Raw genomic sequence first — 20,317 nt, forward strand, 5'->3', positions numbered from 1 at the left:
CCTTCTATTTTTCTGTCTACTCCTATTTCCTTTGTAGGCTCTTCCTTCACTAGCTATCCTCCATATGTCCAAGGCTAGGGACCTCTATTCCTTTTACACTACACTCACCCCCAAATGATCACATCCATTCCCAGGGCTCTATCATCTATATGTTGATGACGCCCAAGTTTCGATCTCTAGCCCAAAAGCTCTCTGTCAGACTAAAAATGATCTGTTAGACAATTCCACCTATACTTCTGATAACTATCTGAAACCTAACATGAACAAATGGAACTCCTGCTTTTCACAGCATCTAGAATTTTAATTCTATTTACTTACCAAAAAATACGCCTTCCTAAATAAACAGTAAGCTCCCTTATAAACTTACTGTTTGTAAGGGAGCAACTAAGTCTGTTGTGTTTACCAATGTACACCAAGCAACTAAATAGGGCTTGGCAAAAGTACACACCAAGTCGATACCAAGATTTACTAGACACTGTGGTTGCTCTCAAAATACTCCCATACTAATGGGAGAAGCAGATACATAAATCACAATGGTAGTACAACATGGCAAGTGCCACTATGAGTGAAGAGAGGACGAATGTGAGTGCTGCAGGAATCCAAAAGAGGGGCCCTTAGTGCCCTATGAGTGAGGAAAAACTTTCTTAAGAAGGTGACCTCAGAGTTTATTTTTATGAGATAAGAATAAGTACAGCTGTTAAGTGCCTACTATGTATATTTTTATTTTTTTATAGAATTATTTTTAAACTTTATTGTAGCTCTTCAAGGTAGGTATAAATATCTCCCATTTGATATTAAAGCTTAGAAAGCTTAAAAGCCAGACTTCCAATCAAGATGGCAGTGTAGGTAAACACAGCTTACCTCCTCATCCAACATCAAAATTACAACTAAACTATGGAACAACCATCATTCAGAACCATCAGAAATTGAGCTGAATGGAAGTCCTAGAAATACAGAATTAAAGAAGAAACTACACTGTGACTGGTAGGAAAGGCAGAGAACAGCTGGTCCCACATTGACATGGGGTGGATAAAAATCAGGAGAAATATCTAAGGAGCAAAGGGTCCCAGGCCCACACCAGGCCCCCCAGCCCAGGGTTCTAGTGCCAGGATGGTAAGTCACCATATCCGCTGGCTGTAAAAAACAGTGCCGGATTCCCAGGCAGTTCCTCTTAAAAGGCCTACACAGTGACTTACTCAGACTCACTCCCTCTGAGCTCCAGCATCGGGGCAGCAGCTCAAAGGGCACCAGACATGTGGGGAGGAAATGAATTTTCTGGCATCAGGGCAAAACCTGGGGGGCAACCTTCTCCCAAACAGAAGTGTTGGCAGAGGCCACTGTTCCTTTTCTGAGCCCTCCCCACAAACACAGCCACACAGCAAGCAGGCGGGCACTATATAGAGAATCCATCAACCTGACTCACACTGTCTGCCCCACCCTTGTGATTCCATGAGGCCCTACCCCACCCAATTTTCGGACCCACCCAAGCTGTTTCCAGTGGCTTTGCCATACAAATGGCTTGCCTTGGCCCATTCTTCAGATTTCCCTAAATTATCTCAAACAAGTAGCATCTGACCTCAGGAAGCTCCATATCTCTTGCTAAGTTGCCACAGGCCCACATTAGCAGCAGCAAGCCTTGGTTCACAGCTTGGCCTCAACAGGGCACCTCCAAGGCCAGAACAAGTAGCAGCCATCTGCAGATCACTTTGTAGTTTTTGCTGTGTGACTCCGGACAGAATACAGGCAGTGGCTGACCTTGGACATGCCAACAGCAATCAAGGCTCAACTACAACAGGAGAGTGTACACAGCCCACACCATGGGCACACCTTGAGTACCCAGCTTGGGTGATAGGGAAAGCTGTGCCACTGGACCCTATAGGATACCTACTACATTGGGCCACACTACCAAGCCTGGGAAATGTAGCAGCTCTACCTAATAGATAGAAACAAATACAGGGAGGCTGTCAAAATAAGGAGACAAAGAAACATGGCCCAAATGAAAGACCAGAACAAAATTCTAGAAAAAGAACTAAACAAAATGGAAACAAGCAAGCAACCAGATGCAGAGTTCAAAACACTGGTTATCAGGATGCTCAATGAACTTAGTAAAAACTTCAACATTATAAAAAAGGGCATGGGAATCATAAAAAAGAAATGAAGGATACACTAATTAAAATAAAGAACTTACAGGGAATCAACAGTATAGTGGATGAAGGTGAGAATCAAATCAGCAATTTGGAATATAAGAAAGCAATAAAACACCCAATCAGAATGGCAAGAAGAAAAAAATAATCCAAAAAAATTGTATTAGTGTAAGAAGCCTCTGGGACAACTTCAAACATACCAACATTTGCATCATGGGGGTGCTGGATGGAGAAGAGAAAAAGAAATTGGGTCTATTTGAAACAATAATGATAGAAAACACCCCAAACTCGGTGAAGGAAATAGACGTACAAGACCAGAAAGTTCAGAGTCCCAAATAAGATGAACCTAAAGAGGCCCACTCCAAGACACATCATAATGAAAATGCCAAAGGTTAAAGACAAAGAGAGAATCTTAAAAGAAACAACAGAGAAGCAGTTAGTTACCTACAAGGGAGTTCCCATAAGGCTGTCAGCTGATTTCTCAAAAGAAACTTTGCAGGCGGGAGGCAATTAGCAAGGAATATTCAAAGTAATAATAAGCAAGGACCTACAACCAAGATTACTTTATCCAGCAAAGCCATCACTTGGAATTGAAGGACAGATAAAGAGCTTCCCAGGCATGAAAAAGCTAAAGGAGTACATCACCACCAAACCAGCATTATGTGAAAATGTTAAAGGGTCTTCTTGAAGAAGATGAAGGAGGAGGAGGAGGAGGAGAAGGAGAAGAAGAACAACAACAAAAATATGAATAATAAATGGCAACAAATACGTATCAATAATTGAATCTAAAAAACAAAATAAACAAACAGAACAGAAACAGAATGATGATGGCTGACAGATGGGAAGTGGGTCAGGGGAACAGGCAAAAAAGGTAAAGGGATTAAGAAGTACACATTGCTAGTTACAGAATAGTCATGGGGGTATAAAGTACAGCAAAGGGAATAGAGTAGGCAAAGAACACACACGCATGACCCAAGGACATGGACAACGTGTGGGGATGGCCTAAGGGAGTGGGGGAGGCTAAGGAGAGTGAGGCAACTGGAGAAAAATTGGGCAACTGTAATAGCATAATCAATAAAACATAATTTTAAAAAAATTAATATTTACATCTTCAAAAAAATAAAGATTAAAAACCAGGTAGCTAGTAAGTGGTAGAACCAGAATCTGAATTGAGGTCAGTCTGCTTTTAAATTCCTCCCCCTTCATTTTTTCTCCTATATCACAAGGCATCGCTAGAAACACTACCTTTTATACTTGCCACCTACTATTTAACTTTAGACAAATCACTCACTATACCTCCTGACTTCAGTTTTCAGCATGGGGCCCAATTACTGGCCTCCAAATCATTCTCTTTCTAGCCCCCTCCTTTTCCTTTATTATGAAGGATTGAGGCTCAGTTTTAGTCAGTGAGCAACCCTGGGCACTTGCTTCAGGCTGCAGCGTCCGAGCATTGTTTATAGCTAAACATGCATTCAGAACTACAGTGACATCTGTACACCGCACTTCACAGTTTACAAAGCAGTTCTACACATGTATTATTTCACTTGATCTTCACCAATCCTGTGAGCTGTTAAACCCCTATATTACAGAGGGCGATGGAAGTAAAATTCCTAGCCTAGCTCCATCTGGTTTCTGACTCTACCACCCGTGGAAAATGGAATTTAAAAAAATTGGAGGGGTGCCATAACTAGTGTGGCTCAGTTGGTTGGCCGGCATCTAGCAAAGCAAGGGGTTGCCGGATCAAGTCCCAGTAAGGGCACAGGCCTGGGATACAGGTTTGGTCCCTCTGTTCGGGACGCATACGAGAGGCAACTGATCAATGTTTCTCTCTCACATCGATGTTTCTCTCCCTCTCTTTCTCCCTCCCTTCCCCTCTCTCTAGAAATAAATAAAATCATTTAAAAAAAAGAAAATGAGGGTCAAGGGGCTGGGGGGTGAAGGGGGTATAAGGAGGAAGAAAGCAAATGATCCACAGAAGGAGTTTAGCACAGAGTCATCCAAATGGCTAAGAGAGAGGAGAAGTTAATAGGGACCAAGTCTCTTTCCCTTCCAGGGTAGTAAGTGTCTGGCCACGGCATGGTGACTCATACAAAACTTTCTTTTTCTCTTCTCAGCAGTACCTAGAGTCTAACCCCACAGGTAGGCAGAAAAGAGAATATAAGAAAACCCTACGCACACTATGTGTACACATAGGGCCAGAAGATAACATGGCATAAGAGACTAGGTATCACCTTTAAAGAAGACCCGAGCTTGGGACCCAGCTTTGTCACTGACTTGGTGAATGAAAAGTTCCCTCTGTGTTATCACAGCCCCGTGGGCTGCTCTCATATCACAAATATTTATCGCTTGAGGTTACGGATACCCATACTCCTCGACCTGTACTAGAAGGCAGCAACTGAGTCCAACGTCCACTTTGGTATCCCCAGCACCTGGCACCATAACTAATATAGAATAGATGGTTCAGAGAATGTCTGGTGACGTTTGGATGCTATATTCGAAACTTTTTGTATATATACACATTACACATCCTCGTCTAGACAGTAAGTACCAGGAAGACCGCAATCTTGTCTCATCCCTGCTTCCCCTCTCATTCTCTTACTTTGAGGACACTGCCCGAGAAAAGTGTGCTGAGTAGAAACAAACCAGCCCAACAGCCAGCCTTCAAAGGGAAAGAGAATTAACCTACGTTCCTCCCTCCCACCACACCCACCTCTATCCCCAAATAACCCATTTTGGCCAGGCCACTCTCTTCTTCAAAGACTGCAGTTCTCCCTCAGCACTCCTCCTTCTCTCCCTCCACCTCACCCCTGCTATGCCCCATCTTCCCTGAGCTCACACGGGTTCACCTCTTTCCCTCCAGGTCAGCGACACCTCAGAGCTGCCAAAGATCTTCTTCCTTTCCCAGTCAGTCTCACTAGAACGGGAGCTTCTGCCCAGGGCCACTGGACACTCACTCTCCTCCCTCTCTGGTCTTCAAGGTCCCCAGCTCCCGTCTTACTCACTCCCTACTACCTGCTGCTGCCCACTGCCCTCCAGGACGAGGTGGGAAACACAGGAAGAAAGATTGCTTAGTGGCAGGCCCAAAGCAAGGCACAGAGGCAGTAAGATGAGAGACTGGCACTGGGAGATGACAGAATTTGTGAATGGAAGCCAAAAGCAAGGGAGTTCGGTGGGAAACAGAGTGTTTGGACCTCACAGACACCAAAGCAAAGGTCCCTTCAGCCAGCAACCCACTAATACTGAGAAAGCTTAACAAAAATTTCTAAGAGGAAGTGAAGAAAGTCTAACCAAACAGGAGAAGGACCAAAGAGAGGGAAGAAAAAATTAGCTACAGAGGGGAAGGGATAAGAAAGGGGAAGCATGGGGGGAGCAGAAAGGGAGAAAGTGGAGGTGGGAGAAAAGGTAGGTGGGGGCAGGCCAGAAAAAACAATCAGGAGTAGAAAATAGAAAAGTAGGGAGAGGAGGACACGGAGGTGGAGTCACAGAAAAACTGGAGAGAGGAAGGAGGTGCAAAATAATCAAGGTAGGTTAGTATCAGGTCTGACATGTATTTCTTGGTCTCAGATAATCAAAGAAAGATTATCGTGATTAAGACATTACACAGCCCAAGGTCTGTAATTAACTTGACAGAGTAAGAAGGGGGCTCCAGAGACGAGAGCCTAGTTTTAAAACACCTTTATACCCAAGTATCAAAAATTGGCCATTTTGGAGAAAAAACCACTAACATAACTTGACCTGCTTCTTTTCCTAATCTCACCTCCCTACCCCCCACATACCTACACTCAACACCAAATTAACCAGCATTCTCAACCTCCGCTTTGCCCATAAAGCCACTGGATCCTCAGCAGACCAGCAAGATGCCATCCAAAAGGCTGGCTAGAAGACAGGATACCAGGGTCTGCTAAGTTCACCTGTCTCCTAGGGTTGAGGGGGACATCTCTGCAGCCCGTTGGAAGGACTTTAAGCCAGCTCGCCTTACCAAAAGGAAATCTCACAGCCTGGAAAAGTCAGAGTTACCAAGAGAATGTAAAGCCCTTCAATGAACAGATAAGGAAACTGAGGCCCACCGAGGCTACTCGAACGGGGCCAGCCCCCCAGGTTTCCTGTCCCAGTTTACTCCAGCTCCTAAACAGATCAGCCCACCATCCTAGCAGGCCACGACCTAAGCCAGGGCAGAGAAAAGTATCCCCCGAGCCACCAAGCACAAGGGCGCTTGTGAAGGAGTGTGGTTCCTGAGGCAGAGCAGTTCCCCAAACACAGCTTCCCCTTCACACCCTTCCCTGGCCAGAGCTCTGATTCCAGTGCTGGCCTAGCCCTGTGTGGGCTCTTTATACGGTCCCACCCTCCGCCCTTCTCTTATTTAGGCTTTCTTAAGGGAAGAGACCCACAATCTACCCGACCCTGCATCACCACCACCCAGAAGCTCGCGGAGACCACCCTCCTCCCAAGCGTAGCCCAGCCGGGCCACCGCCAATACCTGGTGGGGAGAGCTGGCCCCGGCATCTCTGGCCACTGTTTTTGTTGCAGAGCCGCACCTCTCTTCCGCCCGGCCTGGCCACACAAAACCCTGGTTCCACCCGTGCCTCTTCACTCGGCTGGAGCAGTGCTCCCAGCAGCTCAGCCGCCCCAGCTCCCCGGTGCAGCACGCTCCCGCCCTCGCAGAGCACGGCTCAGGCACTGCTTCGGGGTTGGCGAAGCAGAAGGGGCGGGGGAAGAAGGGAGACAGGGAGGCGGGAGGAAGCGGCTTCTCCTTTCTGAGAAGTACTGAGGGCGGGGAGACTACTACCTTCCTACACTCTTAGCTATTCTTCCCCACCTAGTCTTAAACAGGAGGTAATTTTTCACTTCGCCCAGGCTTTCCAGGGCCTATTAAGGGTCCTGCATGATACTGTTAAATATTATTAAAAAAAAAAAAAGAAAAGAATCCTGCATGAGCCCCAGAGTCAAGGAAGAGAACCTCTGTGCCTTAGTTCATGCAACTGGGTCTGGGCTCCGGGACCACTGAGGTCAAACCTAAGATCAAGATGCGCCCACACTCCCCCACGCACTCACGAAGCTGTGGGTTCTAACTCTAATGCCTTAGGGGAAATGATGGTTGGATACTTACACTTGTTTTAAACAAAGAAAGCTCTGCAAGCAGTTACCATTTATTATTACTATTTTTTTAATCTTCACCCAAGGACACGTTTATTGATTTTAGAGAGAGAGGAGGAGAGGAAGGGGAGAGAGAAAGAGAGAGAGACAAAATGTGAGAGGGAAACACCCATCATCTGCATCTCTTAATACCCAGATCCTTCGGGAGGACGTTCCAACCCAGTGAGCCACCCAGCCAGGGTGCGGTTACCATTTATTAAGCATTCTTGTGTTCCAGGTGCTTTATGTCTATCTCGCCACAATCCTAGGACCTAGGCACTCTACCACCAATTCACATATGTGAAAACTGAGGGTCAGAAGAATGTGGTTTCATACAAGAAGTATTTCTTAAGCACTATTATTAATCAGGCATTGTAATGGGCCCTGAGCTAAACACATTACAGGACATTTGCCAACACTGTCCCAGACCCCCTAAATGCCCGTAGTGCCCTGATAAATGAAACAATAACACCACACGTTTCCAAATGCTCCCTAGGAAGTCATATAGCCTCACCACCTCCAGCTCTGTACCCTGCTCCTAAGAGATGGCAGAAGTCAGATTATGCAGGGTCTCTTCCTGGTCATAAGTAGGAGTCTGGATTTTGTCCTGCATTTCAGCAATTCAAAGGCTTTGGAAGGTTTTAAGCAGAATGACAAGATCTAATTTACATTTGCACAAGATTACTAAATAATAAAGAATAGAAGGAAGAGTGATGGAAACAAGAAAACAAGTTAGTGGATTCTTTCAGAAGCCCAAGAGAAGGTGGTAATGATTTAGACTAATATATTAGAAGATGAGATAAAAAGAAACAAGTATGTTCTAAGGATACAGCTTGGAAGAAGCAGCAGAACTTGCTGAAAGACAGAATGTGAAAGGTGAGAGAGGGCAGCGACTTCCCCAGCACTACACAGCTGATAAACGGCTAAATGGTCACAAATCTGGTCTGACTCCTCAATCTATGCTGTATTTCTCTCTGCCATATTGGCCAATTTTGTATCACCTGCCAGATCCCTCTCCTTACAGCCTAGCAAAGAGTGGGTAACCAGCATCATGCCTGATCAATGATTTAAGTGTGCTAGAGAGATGTTTTATGGTATTTATCCACTTTCCCTGACAGATGTCTTCACCTCCATTCAGTGGTCCCAAATTAATCTAACTGAAGAAGGGTATAGGAGAAGAACTCCATGAGGACTGAAAGAGCTCTTCTGTTAAATATCTTTCACCTTTCTCAGGCCTGAGTACACGTGCTATTCCAACCACCAGAAGTCCCAAATATGGGGACGGAGACAGAGAATTTCTTGAAGACACCCACACTGCGGGCAGAACTGGTCAATAACACAGACCAGAGGGTCTGATGCACTATGAGAACTCAGCTTCAAAGTAGTTTTTGAATGTTCTTTTGACCCCACACCCTGTCCTTCATCTCAAGTGATACAGGGCGAATGAGAGCCAGAAAGAGTGCTCTGCTTTGGATACAGTTTTTCAAACTAATGATCAATAATCAGAACATCTGACCTTACCCAGTTTCCCACCACATGCAGCATCCTCTTATCGATGGCTTTCCAGGCCCTGCCGGAACATATGCCGGAACAGAGAGCTCATTTGCAATTAGCACCATAAGACAGTGAGCCTCCTAATATTCAGCCAGGTGCCTCTAAATTTCCAATTCTGCCTCCTGGAGTACTCATAAAACATCCTCAGGACAAGTCATCATAAAGGCTTTCAGATATGTGCGTACGGTGACCTATTCTTTTTCTCCTCTCCAGGACAAACACCCTCAGTTCTCTTAAACATTTGTTCATTCAACAACTAAGCATCTTGTACAAGCCACTCCTTCAAGGAGTTTATGGTCTTGTTATGGTGGTCTTCAAATCACCCTGTGCATCAAAATTACCTGGAAAGGTTTAAAAATATATACTGAAGTCCTATCAGAGATTTTGACTCCACTGGTCTGGGATGTGGCCTAGACAACACATCTTTATAGATATAACTATAGCTATATAGATATCTATCGGAGGACTAATACTACTCACCTTCAGTACTATAAAGCTACTGGCCAAAACAGTTTGGTACGGGTGAAAGAACAGACAAACAGATCAACGGACCAGAAGAGACAGCCTGAAACAGACCTACAAAAATATTGTCAACTGAACTTTGACAAAAAACAAGGGAAATTCAATGGAGAAAGAAGAGTGTTTTCAATAAATGGTGCTAGAAACAGGTCTACACAAGCAAAAATAATTAATCTAGACACAGGCTTTACACTTTTCACAATATTAACTCAAAATTTATCATAGACCTAAATGTAAAATGCAGAACTATAAACTATCTAGAAGATAACATAGGAGAAAATTGAGATGACTTTAGGTCTGGCGATGACTTTTTAGATAACATCAAAATCACAATCCGCAAAAGAAAAAGTTGATAAGTTGGAATTAATTAAAATTTAACACTTCTGTTCTGCAAAGATACTGTTAAGAGAAAAAAAAAGTCAAAGACTTGAGAAAATACAGGCAAATCACATATTTTGGTAAAGGACTTGTATCCAAAATATACAAAGAACTCTTAAAACCCAACAAAAAACAAACAACTCAATCAAAAAATGGGCAAAAAAATCTAAATAGACATCCCCTAAAGGAGGTAGAGATGACAAATAAGCATATGAAAAGATAATCAACATCCTATGTCATTAGGGGCTTGCAAATTAAAACAACAACGAGATACCACTATATACCTATTAGAATGGCTAAACTCCACAACAGTGAAAACACCAAATGCAGGTGAGGATGTGAAACAACTACAATTCTTACTCACCGCGGAAGAGAATGCAAAATCCTACAACAACGCTGGGAGACAGCTGAACAGTTTCTTACAAACATATATATATATATATATATATATATATATACACACAGGCTTTCCATACAGTCCAACAATTGCACTCCCGGGTACTTACTCAAATGACTTGAAAATTTATGTCCACACAAAACATGTCCACAAATATTTATTGAGTCCTTATTCACAACAGCCAAAATTCAGAAGCAACCAAGATACCCTTCAACAGACGAATGGGTGAGAAAACATTTGTACAATGGCATTTTATAACAGCAATAAAAAGATGAATTATCAAGCCAGGATAAGCCATGGAAAGCCCCTAAATGTATCCCTCTCAGTGAAAAAAGCTAGTCTGAAAAGGCTGATATTCAAGAAAAGGTAAAACTATAAAAAGAGCAAAAGGATCAGTGGTTGCCAGGTTTTCAAAAGGGAGTTGGTAGTAGGGATGAATAGTGGACACAGGGCATTTTTAAGGCAGTGAAACTATTCTGTATGATAATATAATGGTGACTAGATGATATTATGCATTTTCAAAGCCCAAAGAACTGTAAAACACAAAGTGTGAACCCAAATATAAAAATGTAAACTACGGACTTCAATTAATAACAATGTATCAATACTGGTTCCTCCATGTTGCCACACTAGTGCAGGATGTTGATAACAGAGGAAGTGCTGGGGGTGGGAGAGGGAGTGTACAGCAGCTGTTGGTACACTCTGGTCAATTTTTCCATAAGGTTAAAACTGTTGTAAAAATAAAGTCTATTAAAATAAAATTTTAAAAGTTTTAAAGTATCAAGCAAAAAAAAAAAGGATATACAAGATAAATCTTTTTCTTTTTTATTACATTCATTAGACAGAAAATTACTCTGTCAAATTGCTATAAAAGTGTCTAAACACTCTCAGTTTCTATGTGTACCTTGTTGCAGGCTGAGAACGGTACAGTCTCTACTTTGATTAGTGGTGATTTAGGTCACCTTCCACTGAACACAGTCCTATGACCCTCTTATTGCCTAGTACCCTAAGGGAAACATATTTCTTGGTCCTGGTAATCAAAAAGAAGAGATTACAGTGATTTAAGATGACCTTCTTACTGCCTGGTACTGGAAAGGGGACATGGTACTCTAAGTGCAGTGTGTCCCCTGCAGAATATAATTGGACTATTACTTTAACTGTTCTCAGTGCTTCCAATAATTCAGTCAGAAGCTGCATTAGCTTCTCAGCCACTGCAACGCCTTTGACTGACACTAGCTAGCCAAAACCACCATTTTCATAAGAATAGCACCATGCTGGGTCTCCTCCAGCCTGCCCACATGTTGCCATTTCTTTGAGACTTAAAATGTAGAACTTCACTGTCATCCTCCTTCAATTTCATCTTGTTGGCTTCAGCCCATCTTTTCAAGCTCTCTCCTTCTCTGCCATCTAGCATAGGAGCTCTCTCTTCCAGTCTTTGTCACCTGCAAATCTAATAAACATGCGCTCTCTTCAAAAACTTGTCAAAGATCTACCGCATGCCCTTGCCTATTCTAGGTGTCAGGGACTGAAGAAGACCTAGATATGCCCTATGTCTCCAGAAATCACCACTAACAAGAGAGGCTGACATATATAAACTACAAAGAGTACTGCACTGTCCCTGGCCGGGTGGCTCACTTGGTTGGACCACCATCCCATACACAAAAGGTTGTGGGTTTGATTCCCGGTCAGGGCACACACCTAGGTTACAGGATCAATCCCCAGTCCGGATGCATATGGAAGGCAACCAATCAATCAATGTCTCTCTCACATTGATGCCTCTCTCTTCCTCTCCTTCTTCCCCCGCCCCACCCCTCGTCCCCTTCCCCTCTCTCTAGAAAAATCAATAAGCATATCCTCAGGTAAGAATTGTTTTAAATGTTAAGCCAGTATTTTTTAAAAGTACTGCACTAAAAAACTGAATGAACAAAGTCAGTCAGATAGAGTAGAAGAAACAACAAAACATATATCACACAGTGTAAGGTAGAACCACTAATGTCTTCAACAGATGTGATCAAATTCAGGCATCTTCTGTTTTACATTTCAGTTCTGAAAAGCAGGTGCGGGTCTGGACTACAGAAGGCTGACTACCTAGCTCACACACTGACCCTTTCAATGGTGCGTGTTACTGTAAGAACCTTGGCTAAGCTCGGCTCCCTATGATAAAACACAAGATTCATGAAATTGAAGCGCATTGGTAATAAGCCAGGAGTTTTATTTACTACTAAGAGCTAATAGCTTATAATCAAGAAATTAATAACTACAGAAAAAATGCAGAATCAAGTGAGGTAGAAAGGACTTCACAAATGGAACTGTACTTTCAAAGAAAGAAATTAAATCCTGGAGATATTAAGTGACACCCAAGTTTATACAAGTTAGCAGTTACCTTGTCGTCAGTCAGTAACTGCTTGTGTTGATGTAGGCCTTTGGTTTACAATACATAATTTATAAGGCATTCTCCCATGGACCTCGATATCAACGTTTTGTCTGTGTAGTCACCTTGGCCCTGACCAGGCCCTTTCAAGTCACTCACCTGGATTCAGCAGGCGTATGAGTTTGCAACTTCTGGTAGCACTATATAAAGGCTAAGGATCAGTAATAATTAGCAAATTTTGTTTAGAAAACAGAGTTTTCCACTTAATGGCTTATGTATTTAACTGATGAGTACCATGATTATACTGTCTATAAGATTTGAAAATGATTGTTTTTATTTGTTTGATTCTTTTGCAACCACAAATAATTTTAACAACAACACATTTATTGACTGAGAATTATAATCTTCTGATATTACCAGTTAAATGTAAAAGAAGTCAGTCAACAATGATAATTTTGGTTATAAAATAGTCATCTAACATACCATTCTTTCTTATAACTAGATGACAGGACGAGTTGCCTATGAAGGGCTCTCTATGGGCCAGAAATAAACCCACAACTATATGGGCAACTAATTTCCGACAAAGGAGCCACAAACATACAATTGACAAAGGAAAGCCTCTTCAATAAATGATGTTGGGAAAACTGGAAAACCACATGTAAACCAATGAAACTAGACTGCTACCTGACACCACACACCAAAATTGTATCAAAATGACTTGAATATAAGACCTGAAACAATAAAACACATAGGAAAAAAACACAGGCCTTAAAGTAGGGACTTTAATCTCAGAGAACTTTTTTGTGAACTTGACCCCAAATGCAAGGGAAGTAAAAACAAAAAAGAAAATAAATGAATGGGACCACATCAAACTAAAAAGCTTCTGCATAGAAAAAGAAACCAACAAAACAAAAAGGCAACCAATTGAAAGGGAGAAGATATTTGCAAACGATACTTCTCATAAGGGGCTAATATCCAAAATGTATGAAGTATTACAAACAATACTTCTCATAAAGGGGCTAAATTATATCCACAATAAGAATAAAGAATTCATACAACTCAACAACAAAAAAATCCAATTAAAAAATGGGCACAGGACCTGAATAGACACTTTTCCAAGAAGAACATACAATGGCCAACAGACATATAGAAAGATGCTCAGCATCACTAGTTGTAAGGAAAATGCAAATCATAACCTTAATGAGATACCACCTCACATTAGAATAGCTATTATCAATAAGATAAGAAATAAGTGTTAGACAGGACGTGGGGGAAAAAGAACCCTCATTCACTGCTGGTAGAAATGTAAATTGATACAGCGACTATGGAAAACAGTATGAAGGGTCCTCAAAAAATTAAGAATAGAGCTACCATATGACCCAGGAACCCCTCTTCTGGGTATCTACCTGAAAAACTTGAAAACACTGACTCGTATCAATATATGTACATCTGCACCGTAACAGTCACTCAGCATTACCCATAGCAGCCAAGACACGGAAATACCCAAGTGTCCTTCAACAGATGATTGGACAAAGAGGATATGGTACATCTATGTAATGGAATACCACTCAGCCATAAAAAAGCTGAAATATTGCCCTTACAACAATATGAATGGATCTGCAGAATATCATGTTAAGTAAAGTAAGTCAGTATCAAAGAAAAAACAAGGAATATATGATTTCACTTATATGTGGGATGTAAAACAAAAAAACAACTGAACAAATAAAACAAACTCACAGATACAGACAACAGATAGTGGTTATCAAAGGGGGATGGGGCAGGCTGACGACAAAGAGGGTAAAGAGGTCAAATACACGATGGCACACGAGACCAGACTCTGGGTGGTGAGCACACAATGGAGTGTACAGACGCTGTATTATAAGGTTGTACACCTGAAATTTATATAATGTTATGAACCAGTGTTACCCCAATAAATTTAATTCTTAAAAAATTAATCATAAAAAGAGCTGTCTATGAAGTAAGTTAGAATATAAAATAAATAAATAATGTTAGGTTACAGAAATACTGCAAGAAAAGAAAAAGCAATGGAAAGCTGGACATGGGGGGGAGGCAAAATCTGTTCAGTGGCAATCAGTTACAAAGCCACCAATCATAAACCAAATTGTACTTGAACTTAAAACAAGTCAAAAATGCAGAGAAGGGAGATCTTAATGACGTATGTAGAACAGGGGAAAGTTTTATGGAGGAGACAGTATTTGGAGTGGGTATTGAAGGAGTAGAATTTTCATAGAGGTATTGAGATTGGGGATAAGGGTTAAGAGAATTCCCTTAAGGGAAGCACAGAAGGCCGAAAGGAATAAAACGCATGAGCTCTGTTTGGGAAATAGTGAATAATCTAGTCATTCAAGGAAACAGTAAATAACCTCATCATTCACTCATCATTTATGAACATGTTGTACATGTCAGACACCAGGCTCGTTGTCAGACTTCAGATGAGGAAATCTAGCTTCTTTCAAGAAAAAAAAGCATTTTGAAGGACAATAGAAGACAAAACTGTGTCACTGATAGTCAGACTTAACAGATTCACAATTATACTCTTCCAATTACTCAAGCCAAAAAACCGGATGTGCCTCTGACTCCACTTTTTCTACCACCTCTACATGGAATCCATCAGCAAATCCTATCAACTCTACCTTCGAAATATGTCTACAATTCAATCACTTTTCATCACCTTTACTTCTACTACCTTGGTCAAAGCCACCAGCAACTTTTATCTAGAATGGTGCTTCCCAACATTTGGGGGAAGGGAGGAGAAGTTTTGCTCCCCAGAGGAAATTTGGCAAGGTCTAGAGAAATTTGTGCTGAAGCAACTGGGTAGGTGCTCTTGGTATCTAGCATACAGAGGTCAGAGATGCTACCAAACATCCTACAATGTACGGGACAGTCCCTTACAAGAATTTTCTGGCCCAAAATGTTAACAGTGCCACTGTGAAGAAACTCTGACTTAGAACACTGCAGCAGTCTCTTTACTGGTCCACTCTTACCTCTGAGAATGATTCTCTGATATTGTAAGTCTCACATCACTCTCTTCTGCTCCAAGTTGTCCAGTGACCTCCCAAATCATTCGGTGTAAAAGCTAAAGTCCTTACAAAGACCTACATGATCTTATAAAGGCCACTCATGATTCTACCTCATTTCTTCCTTCCCCTCCATCTCATCCTGCTACATATCTGACCTGGTATCCTACTTCTCCCTCCTTCATTCGCTCTGCCCCAGGAACAATGGCTTCCACCAACAGACTATGTATGCCTTTGGGCCTTCGTACTTATGGTCATTCTGCCTAAAGACACGCTTCCCTCCAGATAGCCAGGTGACTTGTTCCCTCACTTCCTTAAGGTCTCTATTCAAATGTCACTTTATCAGAGGTCTTCCCTGACCACTCTATAAAATGACAAAAATCTCTCTCCAATCCATCTCAGCACTCTTTATTTCCCCCCTCCTTGCTTTATTTGTTTATGTAGCATTTATCATCGACTGACATACTTATTTGCTTATTGGTTGATACCCTCCAATAGAACACAAGCTTCACAAAAGCAAAGACTTTGTCTTTATCTCCAGACCTCAGGACTGAGGTACTCTTCGCACACAGCATGTGACTGATATGTAATGGCTGAACGAATGAATGGAGCCGGAAACACCAGTTAGAAGAAACTACAGAAAACCTTGAAGACCAGGAAAAAATACAGATGCAGTGAATGCAATCTTAGAATTGGCTTAAAGCAATGATTGCCCATACAAATCACCCTGTGTCCTCTGAGAGAGGGGGGAGGGGAGGAAGAGGTATGGGGAGGGACAAAGAGGAAGAAAGGGAGGATGGGAAATTCTACATTGTACCCATACAAGAACACCATAATAATCAGAGGTGTCTAATGAAACTGACAAACTTTAAAGCATTAACATCCCCAACCAAAGCCTCAACAGGGAGGATACTATAGAAACTAGTCTCTCATAATGTTCTTCTTTCTCTGCTTCTCCTTTGGACTCAGCTCAAATGTTATCAGCTCTACAAAGGCTTTCTAGAATGACTCCTACTTATGGCCCTCAGAGCAATCCATCCACACTTTAATTTACTAAAAGTACCTGTTAGTGACCGAACTGTGGCCCACCCCAAATTCATGTTAAAGCCCTAACCCCTCTCTGTGACTGTTTTGAAGAGAGGCGTCTAAGGAAGTGATTAAGGTTAAATGAGCTCATAAGGGAGGAGCACTGATCCAGTGGAAGCTGCTGTTCTTGTAAAAGAGAAGAGTCACCAGAATCAATCAAAAATCCCCCTCTCCCTCCCTCTCCACCTCTCCCTCCTCCTCCCTGTGCCATGTGAGGACACAGGGGAAAGGCAGCCATCCACAAGCTAGGAATAAAAGTGTCACTATTACAGCCCTCATTGTAAGTTGAATCCTGCCAAAACCTTGATGTTGGACTTCTCAGCCTCCAGATCTGTGAGAAAATAAATTTCTGTTGCTTAAGCCACCCAGTCTATGGTACTTCATTATGACAGCCCAAGCAGACTAAAACATGTATCTTTTCACCTCCGGACTGAAAAGACACCATATCTTCTCATTTATTACCATATCCCCAGCTCAGAATAAAGCAATGTTAATAAAACACAAACACTACTACATATTTTTATGGAATAATACAGAGTACAAACACATTTTTAAAAACCATGTTAAAAAGTCTTTAATGATTTTTAAATTCCTACCCAAATCCATCCCTCCTTTCACCCTTGCTATATAAACCCTAATTTTGCCCAGGAAGGCAATGAGACAACTAAGTATTAATTTTCCCAGCTTTCCTTTGTAAGTTTGGTGTGCCCATGTGACACAGTGCTAGCCAGTAAATCATACAAGAAGCTTTGAGAATTCTGGGGAAATAGCGGCTTTACTTATAAAACAGGACCAAAAGGACTACTGGTTCTGCCTTTCCGACTTGCTTGTTCCTCAAACATTCTTTGCAGCGCTGCAGCAGCCATCTTGTAACCATGAGGTCGCGGCTCAAGCGCTGGAAGCAAACACTCTGAGGCTGCAGAGTGGAAAACCAGAAAGAGCCTGCATTCCAAACGGTACTGTGAGTCGCTGAACCCATGTTCGCAGCCAACCACCTCTCTCCAGACTCCTTGTTAAGTGAAGAAAACTAATCTCCACATTTTAAGTCACTGTCAAGTTTTCTATCACTACAGATGAAGACTTTCCTAATTGTTACAATCAAGCAGCACATCAGAGAATCAAGAGGAAGAGGATTCTTACTAGTCTAAAAGTTAGTTCCTTATCATCCACTTGTCCCTAACCATAAGCGAATTCTTCTTACTAGCATGAGATTAGAGAAGATCTAACAAATTAAGACAATGCAGAGTAGATATGAAAGGAAGACTGAATGGTCCCAGAAGCTAGCCGATCACCCCCAATAAGTCCTCATTTTTATACAGAGTAAACAGTACAACCTTATCTATTTCAAAAATGTTTTCAGGTTGCTTATACGCATAAAGGTGTGTGTGTATGTATCTCTTACGACAATGGTAATCAGCAATGGGATATAGGTCACAAAGTAGAAGAAAATTACAGCAAGTACAGGCCACACCTTGGAGATAAATACAGGTTCGGTTCCAGACTGAAAACACAAAGCAGGTACCATTTGCTACGATGGTGCCATTTGCCGAGCAGGCCTTTGCCCTTGTTAAACACGACGGCCATTGTACTCTTCTGAGTTTATGTCCCCAGGACTGGGAATTGCTGGAAAGCAAGAGCAGCATGTGACTAAACAACCTCCTCCCCGACACAGCCACAGGGAAAAGATAACATTGGAGCCAACTGTAGTTTATGCAAAACCACCCAAAACCTCCCTGTGTTGCAACTCCCCTAACAGCCCAGGGGCCACAGGACAGCAACCCCCCACCCTTTTATCACCCAGTCTAATCCAATAAAAGCTCAAAGCCCCCAGCCCTCACTGCTGGTGTATCTCTCCACACGATACCCCAATCCCATCTTGGAAAGTGCAAAAACTTTGCTCTCTGCCTCTTCTTGTCTTTGTGAATTCCTTCACAGCCCACATCACTGGCCACCCTAACACCGACCACCTCAGTGAAGTAAGTGCTGCAATGAAAACAAGCCATAATCTTTGTGCTGGCGGAAGGTTTGCCTTCGATTTGTAAAAAATACATTATCTGTGAAGCACAATAAAACAAAGCGCAATAAAATGAGCAATGTCTGTACAAAAACCCATGCTAGAGGCAGCTATTGCAATTCATGACCAAATTTTGCTCTGAGCACCCTGGAAGCCAAACCAACATCAAAAGGAAGAGCCCTGGCTGGGTAGCTCACCTGCTTAAGAGTGTCGTCCCAATATGCCAAAATCAAAAGGAAGTGAAACTCAAACTAATCAACTCTCATTGTCTGGTGGAAAAAGCATTTCACTTTTGTTAAGAAACAACTATTATCAGTTAAAACAGGAGTGGGGAAACTCTTTTCCTGCAAAAGGACAGGTAATAAATATTTTAGGCTTTGCAAGGCATTTCACTGCTGTCTTCAATACTCAACTCTGCCTGTGTAACACAAAAGCAGCCATAGAAAATATGTAAACCAATAAATGTGGTTATATTCCAATAAAACTTTACTTACAAAATAACAGTTGATGGGCCAGATTTGTCCCACAAGCCATAGTTCGCTGACCTGAGTCAAAGAATTCTTGGATATAAGCACCAGACGCTGGCTGATTAAGCACAAAATTAATTTGCTGAAAGGCATTGGGTGACTCACAGTCCGGGAAAGGCTGGGGAAACAGGTTTAAGACTAAACTTCCAGAATAAAGTACAAAGCCACACTGAAGAACTAGTCCGATGAGAAAACCATTGCAATTACTTCTCATCATCAGATGCTACTGCCACTGGGGGCCAAGAATTCATCCTTCGTGCACGAGCCACAAGCACCAAGACCACTTCGGTGCCAGAAACTCAGCCTTGCAGGCGACGCTGTGGCTAGCTCCCCATTACCTTCTCTCCTGTCATTAAGTCCTGAAGCCAAGTGTGGGGTAGGCACATGGTATTACTGAAACGCAGGTCGCTGTCTGTGCCCTAGAAGCAGGGAAGTTTGAGAAGCAAGAATCTAAGTTTTCATCTCTTTTAGGGGATAGCATCTTTGCTCCCAAGAAAACTCATAAATTGGGATACTCAAAATGCTGTGCAGTAAAGATAAATGACAACTATTCATTTACCTCTTACTTATACATTTTATTCCCATAAATTGTTTTTTTAAATATTCCATGCGAACATGTTGTCACTAACAAAGTAAGAATGCTTTCACCTAAAAAATGGGACAACCTAATGTCTTATCAGTTACAATCGGGGTGTCCTTCTCCAGCCCACAGGCCACAGAGGGCCCAGGATGGCTATGAGTGCAGCCCAACACAAGATCAAAATGGACTCAAAACCTTTTTTTTATTCATCAGTTTTTGTTAGTGTTGGTGTATTTAATGTGTGGCCCAGAGACACCAAAAGGCTGGACACCCCTGACACCATCCCAGCATTAAATTCTAAGGAATGTATCTCCTATTTTTTGAGAGCTTTAAGCCCCAGACACTACTCTAGGCCGGCCTGCCTTTGTTCCTGCTGATACCTCTGCTGGGAAGAGCCTTGTTATCTCCATTATCAGCTCTTCAGGTAGTATCTCCTCCAAGGTACCATCTCTGATACAGTCCTGCCCAAAGGCTTGAGTAGGTCCTTCTCCTTTAGGACCTACTCCCAAAAACTCATCACTTTAATATCACAGGTGTCTTACGTCTCCAGCCAAACTATACGTCCCTTTGATTAGG

At 42.2% G+C, this 20,317-nt stretch overlaps 1 protein-coding gene across 8 annotated transcripts in view; it reads right to left on the bottom strand.

The window, feature by feature from the left end:
- The window catches only part of PAK1 (p21 (RAC1) activated kinase 1), a 137,660-nt gene that overhangs the window by 70,376 nt on the left and 46,967 nt on the right, over window positions 1-20,317 (bottom strand). For 2 of the 8 annotated variants that reach the window (XM_053924678.2, XM_024572746.4), the window contains exon 1: window positions 6,622-6,812. The exons of the other annotated variants lie outside the window; for them this stretch is intronic. The gene's annotated coding sequence lies outside the window, so the exon portion shown is untranslated. Of the gene's footprint in view, window positions 1-6,621; window positions 6,813-20,317 lie in introns of those variants that run through there. 8 annotated transcript variants of the gene reach the window in all.

The sequence above is a fragment of the Desmodus rotundus genome, chromosome 5 (assembly GCF_022682495.2).
Source record: "Desmodus rotundus isolate HL8 chromosome 5, HLdesRot8A.1, whole genome shotgun sequence".
Classification (NCBI taxonomy): Eukaryota; Metazoa; Chordata; class Mammalia; order Chiroptera; family Phyllostomidae; genus Desmodus; species Desmodus rotundus.